Genomic DNA, 9,069 nt, shown 5'->3' with positions numbered 1-9,069 from the left:
AAGTAAATGGACATTGTGCTAAATGAGTTATGTCTTTGATGCTATTATCTCTAAATCAGCATAGATTATTCAGGCTAGGGGCTTTTAGAATCATAAGTGGCTGAGATCATTTCTCAGTTCATCATCCTATTACCCATAATGAGAAAATACTTCCAAATACGAAGATTACTCTTCCAAAAAGATCCCCTGTGAACAATTCCCCAGGCACTAACAATATTTATTAACTCTTTTCTTTCTGCATGGAAGGGACTGAGAGAAACAAAGTCCTCCAGATTACCCTGAAACATTCAGCAACTCTGAATTTGCTATCGCTCCCCTGGGACCCCTTTGGCTCTGCGCTCCCATCTCTAACAGCATTTTCTTAGTTTCCACCTCTGCAGCTGCTTTTCTGCAGTATGTAAATTCAGCTGCTGGTGCTGAACCTGGAATGCGATAAAGCCTTTTAAAACTTCATTTCATTATTTTTGAGTGGCTCTGTTTATGCTGATTTTAAGTTTCCATTTCACCAAGTGTAAATTTTACTGTTTCTCCAGCCAATGACTTCTACTTGCAAGCTTGACAAAATGACAGGTCCCCTTTCCTGCCCAAATGGGGAAGCCCCTCAGCATGCTTGTGATGAGGCTTCCCTGTCATTCCTTTATTCTTTCACACCACCACTGGCTCATTTCCTTACTGTATGGGTAGAGTCACTTGTTTTATTTATTGGGCTGCACATTCCTAAGAATCCATTTAATGCACAGTTTCATGAGACAGTTTTCATGGAATATAAACTTCATATTCCAGCTCTCAAGCAAAGGATTCCTTTTACCTTCTGCTGAGTAATACACAGGTCTGTAACAAATACCTTCTTTTTCTGCTGGACAAAGTGGGATTTCAACATACCACACCTACAAGCTAATCCCATCTGAGGAATGCTGCTGCTCTTGCTGAGTTTGGTCCCATTGCATTTCCAGGCAAGAAGTTTAGGTCTGTGATTAAAGAGCTGATTAGGTGCCAAAAGTCTCCATAGAGTCCTCCTGCGTGTCCCTTGCACCACCACTCTACATCAGCTTCTGCTGACTGCATTATATAATTCCCCTATAATGTCCATTTACTCAGGTAGTAAAAACCCAAACAGCTACAATAAGTTACACATCTGGCTTAATTACGAATGATTGGGCAACGCAAAGGAGGTTTCACAAAATCTTACGCACTCTAAGTATGGTCTGTTCCACCTTTTCTTCCTTATTGCAAAAATTACCATGTTTAGGTTTGCCAAATTAGTACCGTATTTTAATTTATATAAAACCACACTTCTGTAAATCACACTTAAAATATCTTTTCCTTTTACAACAGAGGACAAAGCAAATGCAAATGTGTTTTTTGCTCCAGGTTAACTGGTACACTTTGCATATTATACAAAGAGCAACTGCTACTTCCAACTTCTGCCCTGCTTTGCTGTAGTTTTCTTACTGTCTCCTCATGAAAAACTACCTGCGCTGGTCTAATTATCTAGTGTAATTTGTGTGGTGGTGAGGTTTTTTTTTCCAGAGATCTACATCTCCAAACAGAACATGTTGTTTGCAAATGTTTTATTTCAGAATTGTTTGAATGGCTTCACAGGCAAACGCCAGCCCGGTTGTTGACAAGCAGCTCTTTTGTGGCAGTTGATGCCAGACTTTTTTTGTATCACCACAAAAGTTGAAAGAGTCTGTTGTTAACACCATGTCACACCAGAAGCCTGAAGTTTACTTGCTGTAATCATTTACTCTGATAAAACTTGGATAGCAGGAATTTACAAAACAAAGGAAGGCTGAGACTTCGAGTGAAGGGTGAATTATTTTACAGTTGCTTCCTTTACACTTTCATCTGTGGCGCTTCACGTTGGCTGCTGGCAGAGACAACATACTGGGTTAGAAAGACCTCACATCCAAGCCAGTATGACAGCAAACTGATCCACATGCATAAAAAATAGATACCAGCTATTTGTCCAGTCTTCCATCATGAGATAACTTTCCATTATTCTCTATACGCAGCTCCATAATTACAGCTCGAGCGCACTTTAAAGCATCAAAATTTAGAGAAAAACATCACTGGAATAATCAGCGTCTCACAGAAGTCCTGTTCCCCATAGTTTTGCACACACAAAATGTGTGACGATGGGAGGTTTATGTATTATGAAACAGAGTTTTTAAATTAAGTGGGGGGTGGGTTTAACACGTGTTTTATTTCATGCTGTCTTGTTGCGCTTTGAAATTCCGTGTAACATTATCCCTTTTTCCTTTGCTTAGGCAGGGATGGATAAAGCCATGGGGCCACACATTGGCTGCCTTGACACAGGGTCAGAGCTCAAGCCGTGTGTGATAACCCAGGTGTTGCTGCTATTATTAGCCACTGTGGGGGCAGAAACAACCACACTGACTTTGCATTGCTTATAACGCCTAAGGGAGTGATGCTGTGCTGTGATGCTACACTCATTTCAGCAGCTAATGCCATGGCATGTGCCTCAGGCCCCATGGCTTTAAGCAGCTGAAAACCCTTGGTGAGCCCCACAGCTGCTGTGCTTTTGACCAAATCACTCTTCTCTCCAGAACCTTTAAAAACATGTTTTAGGGGCGAGCTTGGCTCTAATGATATGCAGTCGTAGGTCAGAGGCAGCATGTCAGAGGCACGGGATATCTGGGGAAGATGTTCAGCCAGGTAAGATCTGGGACAAACCCTGAGGCCTTGTTCAGCACCAACTTGGTCTTTGCAGGGACATGTCTGACCATTGAACTTATCAGTTGGGGGCTCTGGAGAGGCTTGGAGAGCGTGACAGATCAGACCTGAAAGAAATGGTGCCATTGCATGAGCACTATTTCAGCATGTATAATATATTGTATAGGATACCACAGCTTGACTTTTTCTTCTTGTGTAGAAAAGCATCTTCTAAATAGTAGAAGTCCATATTTTTACACTGTACAGGCATATTAGATGACAGTTGTCACAGAAAAGATCAGTGGGTGGGACTGAACAGACTATAGTCCTGTTACATGCCTTCAAAGGATCCTTTCAAACACATTAACCTAGTCTTGAGATTATTTATTTTGAGCCACATTAGTGTTGGTTTCTGAATTTAATGTGTTGCATAAATCAGCCAATTTCAGCTGCATTTAAAAGCCAGTACTGTTTTGCTTTTCCTGTGTCTTGAAGCCCCCCATAAAGCACACTAATTCTTCTTAAAAAAAAAAAAAAAAAAAACTGCTTTTTCAGGAGAGGTTAACTGGGAGATCTTGCCTTTGCAGGCTGCAATCATTAAAAAAAAAAAAAAAAAAAGCCTATCTATCTAACCAGAAGAAAAGTATTTTCTAACTACAGAATGTCTTGTTTAAAGATCATTATCCAGCCTTTTAAAACAAAGTCTTTCAGGAAAGATGTCTTCATCCTGAAGAAGATTTCAAATTGATTTTTCTATATTTCATTGTTTAAGACTTAGTTCAAGAACAGCAAAGACCGCTTTTCTGTACAGACAGGCTCCCAATATGTGCTGCCAAAGTCTGTACTTGTCATTCTTTCAGTGGGAATAGCTGTTTAAAAATGTTTGCATATTATCAAAATTAGGTTCCAAAATGAGCTGCAGTATCTATAAAAAAGGGGATAATATAATTTTAGAGAAACTAATTGGAAACTTGTTTTTGGCTAAAGTAGTTATTATTTCTATTATGACAAGCTGGAAGCAGATGAAATTCACCTTTATCTTCTCCAGCCTGGTGTCTCACACTATTTATTCAAACTGAAATTAAAACCTGACAAAATCCCAGTGAGGCATTTCACACCAGTTAAAGATTAGTCTTCTGGAAAAGAACTTTTGTTCAACAATTTCATTATGTTGTTACAAATGTATTTATTATGAAAGGGCGATACATAAATCAAAAGCTATCTGTTCTTACATATCTCCCCTCACTTCAAATTAAAAAAAAAAAAAAAAAGACTTGAGATTCTACTTTTTCCAGGAAACTAAAGTTTTAAGAAAAAATGACCATCATTTTCACATAGTGGACAGGGTGTGCTACAGCGCAGGGAAAGCTGCCATGGGAAAATGGATGCTCTGCAGATTTTTGGCGCCAGCTGGACCTTCGCTAGCCCCGTGCATGGGCAGAGTCTGGCTGGGCACATGCAAGGAAAGCAGAGCAGAAAATAAGGCAGAAAACTCCAGTTGCTTTATTTTGCCTTTATTCTACTGTACCACCCTGTAGCTCTGCGCCCAGGGAAAACCAGAGCATCCTCAGCTTTGCACCAGAGAATGAAAGGGGGGGAACTTTGAGCCAGCACATTGTGTGGTTAAAACCAGCACCAATTAGCAGCTGGCTATAATATTTGCCAAGGGCTACACACCCAGGTGTGATCCTTGGGTGAATTTGAAGCTTTGAGTCCCGGACCCCTGTGAAAAGTGGCCAAAGCAAAGCGAGTTGGCGGAGCTCAGAGCACGGCAGTGGTGTTGGGCAACCATCACTTGCACATGGAAGCAATGGGGTGAAAAATTGTTTCCTGCTCTAATAACTAAAGGATATTAAGAGGGATAGGTTCACAGGGGTGTGGGCTACTTTTCATATTTAGAAGAAATTTTCCAGAAGTGTAAAATGATAATTGCACAAGGAAAGGGTGGTTAATAATTTTCCCTGTTAATTCGAACGCACAAAAGTTAATTGCGGTTTGGCAGGCTGAGATATACAAATTAGGAGAGTTTAATTCTGCTAATCCTCACTTTAAATTGCAGTGTATTGAATATAAATATGATCACCTCACAAAGGGACAAATCCTGCATCCACTGAAGCCAGAAGGAGCTTTGCCATTGACTTCAGAAGGAGCTGGGTTCAGTCCCAGGTGCCTGCATTTGCTGTGCACGTATGAGTGAACTGGCTCAGAGAAAGGGAGACCAATGTGATTTTTCCTCTTGGAATACGGGCCAAAAATTCCTCAGAGATTCTGAAAAACTTTGGAAAACTTCCCCAGCCCCACTATTCAACTCGTGCAGCTATTTTTGGCTGCCCGCATGCCCTGCAGGAGAGGTTGAGTTTTCTGTGGTTTTCCATTTCCCACTCCATTGTCTGCCTGATTAAATAACCAATGCCAAAGCTCCCTAAAAAATCAAAGGCTGTAATACAAACTGTGCTGTTTCACATTCAACAGCCTGCAGCAGTCTGTCTGCTTTACCAAACTCTCCTCCCTTCCCCGTATGCTGTTGCCACCACTTGTTGTCTTATACATCTCATTTGAGACCGTTGAAGACTTTAGCCCCTTCCTCCTGTGAGTAAACCCAGGGAGATCAGAAGAAAGCCAAGCAAACCTGCTGCCAGAGGCTGGATATTCTGCTTTGATGTAGGTGAAAATTTTCCTGTTGGCTTCAGGGGATGTAGGATGAGGCTACGCATTACAGGGGAGGCAGTTTGGACCTCTGCCTCTGAGCTAGTACGTGCTTTGGGGCTAACTGTTGTCTTTGAACACCTCTAAAATAAGGATAAAGCTATTTATCCATCTTTGTAAGGTACCTGCATACCTGTATAGCTGAGAAGTGTAATTTAAGGTTGATCAAGTGAGCAGGACTTAATCTCTTAGGTGCGATGCATCTGGGCCAAGCACCTTGCCATCATTTAATTTGAATTCACGTGTACCAATGACATGAGATAAATAGTACAAAGATCAGCCCAATCAGAAATGGATATTGCTTGAAAACATCCATTTTACTTGAAATATTGCAAGAAAATCAATCCAGGATCTCTACAGCACTGAATAAGAACGTAAGTCACCAAACACATCTGATGTGAGCCAAGCCTCCTTATCTTGAGTTCAGTTATCACTGACGTTTCAGCTATTATTCATCAATTTAGGAGGAAAAGCTGAACCCAGATTGCCTGAAAAAGCTGTATGGTATTTTCAAACATTTCTCCTGCCTTTCTGATGATGATTATTATATGCTCCTCTAATTAAACAGATTAATTTACATCTCCCATCATGAAAGGATATGAGTACCAGTGCAGATTTATCTCTCTGGATTGCTTCCCTCAGTCACTGCTCATAGCTGTGAGGCTGCAGCAGTATTTTCTCTTTGGATCTTCAAAAATGCAGCAGCAGAGATGTTCTGCGACTCCAAATGAAATAATTTTGATGTCACGAAAAATGTCATTAAAACTACTGCAGTCTTTTAATAAGCTCCTTCTTGGGAGAATGGATTTTCAGCCTCTTCGCATCAGCGCTCGGCAGAGTAACTACAGCGAAGCTGTGTTTGTGCCAGTGTCCCCGTTACAAAATCCGTTTCTCAAGGGTTTATAATTACAACATGCCTATAAAAATTTACTTTAGTCTGAAACCCAGGATATAGTTTCTCAGACGGGGAGGAAATATTGCTGGCTGAACTTGGTTTAAATCAATTTTGAGTTTCAAGAATCCAAAAATAATAAGGTTTGTGGGTTTTATATGCTTTTTCTGTGGGTCTATAACTCAGAAAGAAATCACTTTGTAGAATAAAGTGTCATGTTTGTTTATAAAGCAGAGCGGGAGAAAAAATAACACAGATAAAAGTTCAGAGATTTTATAGTGGCTACTGAAAATTCTAAGAAAATAATTTTCTCAAAGAATTTCCCTACAGTGTCCTCACACACGAGCCTTGCCCTGAATAAATATGATAATACATACTGCAGGAACTCGGTGGGGTTGGGGTTCACATACTTGGAGAACTGGAGATCTGTTTTAAGCAGCTGGAGAAATACGGGATGGTAGTTCCTACATCAAATTTTGTTCATTGAGGCTGTTTCAGTGAAGGTGAGTCTGCTCCATCCCCATAGCCAGGACAGGAGACGAGGCATCGATGGGCAAAGGTGCAAAAAGCCACGTTGCTGAGACACCCTGTTACTGTGCTCCAACTGATTTGCATTGTGCTTAGGGCTAGTCACAGGACAGGCGTGTTCACTCAAAACTGTCTTATCTTTAGCTAAGTGCAACAGACCTTTTACCATTCTCCTCATTTCCACGTTATGGCAGTGAGAAGGAAGACAGAATATGCCCTTATAAGGATTTCTAATAAAAACATCAATAACTGGACTGCATACAACGGAGAGTTCCCATTTATATTGGCACTGCCAAATGTCTCGCAATATTTAGCCTTTGGCTTTTATCAAAAAAGAAAATAATGCTGCTGCTAAACTGAAATATTGATGACACAAGCTAAGCCCAGCACACACAGACAGGAAAAAAGCAGACAGAAAACGAAGCCTATAAATCTTAGTGCAATATTTTTAATTTCGTTTGGAATTCACAATCAGGTCAGTTTTATCCAATTAAGCATTATTCGGTCTGTCTTTGTCAGCTCCTCCCTATTAGACAAAATGTTCCACTTCTCAATATTCTACTTCTGTGTCAAATTGACAGGGTCATTTTTCACATGGCAAACTGGGATTAAGGTGATATTAAACCATTTTGCATACAACAACTAAAAACATGCTGCAACAAAAAAACTAGCTGTTTCCTTTGGTTGGTGTTATTAACAATGCCCTTCCCAGCTATTTTGGTCTGTTCCTGAAAATCTGTGGTTTTGCTAGCCCCACGGGATATTGATGTGACATTGCAGGTTTAGAAATTGTGTTTGGACCCATAATTATAACACTGATTTTCCCATTAGCAGGTTTCGGCATAAAGAAGCAAGACGTAGCCAGTGTTAGGGCAACCGAAGGGCAGTAGAGGTGTAACCCCAAAGTCTTACAAAAATACACATTTACCACAGGTGAGCTTCACCCTTCCATTCTGAGGGAAGGAAGGGAAGTGTTTTTAATTACTTCAGTTAAATCATTAATTTTATGCCTAGCACTATGACTCCCTTAAAGTCAGCCTATATAAGGAGAATTATCTCTTTTTGGGTGTGTATTTCTACCTTGCAATGAATTGGGTATTTCACTCTCAGAAAATGATTGAATAAATGATTATTTTAAAAAAAAAAAAAACACCTTATCAAGGAAGGTGGTTATAAATGCATTTTGTTCTTCAGTTTCAGGCTTTTAGTCTTACTGATTCACAATCCATATGTAAAGAAATATATTGAGTATGTGTGTGGGTATAAGAGGAAGTATGTATATTTTCCACGACTGGCTGAAATCCAAATGTATTCCTCAATCCTAAAGAAATTCTGCCCATGAGTCATCCTGGCAGTGCAGTGTAGGAGTGTGTAACTGTGTGAGAAAGGGTGGGCTCTAATGGAGAGCATATAACACTACACAGAGAGACCTGGTAATAAACAATTTTGATGGTTTACACCAATCCAATGGTTGTCCAGGATTTTAAAAAGCTTAGTTTCCATAGAAGTCCTGAAAATCCTAGAGGAGATGTTGAATATAAAACACATGTGTGGGTAACAGATCTCTAGATCATCTCTCTTACGAGGAAAGGCTGAGGGATTTGGGTCTCTTTAGTCTGGAGAAGAGAAGACTGAGGGGGGATCTGATCCAACCCCATATCATTCTGTGATTCTGTAACACAGTCTCAGCTTTCTGGTTTTGTACTGTGTTTGGTTTCCTAACTAGCCTTGCAACTCAGTTCAGTCATGGCTCTAGGAAGAGGTGCTCTCCGGTGCCAAAAGCCATTAGAGAGCAAATTTTACTCTAAATTTGAACCAAAACCATCAGGGCTTAACCATGGAGCCACGGTTTCTACAACCACACAGAAAAAAAGACGGGGCAAAGTCACAAAGCTAGTCACCTGGTATAGTCCCATGGCATGATGCAATCCATATGCCATGAAACATCACTGTTTACCCATCTACTCTTTTATTTCTAAATGTCATGTAAAGCTAAGCAGTGTGATTATTCTCAGTGAGCTTTTAAAAATACATTTTTCTTCCATAACAAGAAATTCCTCACAATCACTGCTGTGCTGCCTTTCTTCTACAGTTTAGTTGGCAAAGCAAAAAGATACTCACCTACATTGAATCAATGCTATGCAATGGCCCGTTAAAGGAGAATTCAGAAGGACAAGAAAGAAAAACCTCAACTCGTACGAAAAGTAACCAGATACACTTCCCAAATGAGGGAAAGTGAGGTTCTCCCTGGCCTTTTTCCCAGAACA

Source organism: Calidris pugnax, unplaced genomic scaffold (genome assembly GCF_001431845.1).
Source record: "Calidris pugnax isolate Ruff unplaced genomic scaffold, ASM143184v1 scaffold28, whole genome shotgun sequence".
Classification (NCBI taxonomy): Eukaryota; Metazoa; Chordata; class Aves; order Charadriiformes; family Scolopacidae; genus Calidris; species Calidris pugnax.
The sequence above is the reverse complement of the archived record's forward strand: the minus strand, read 5'-3'. Positions refer to the sequence as shown.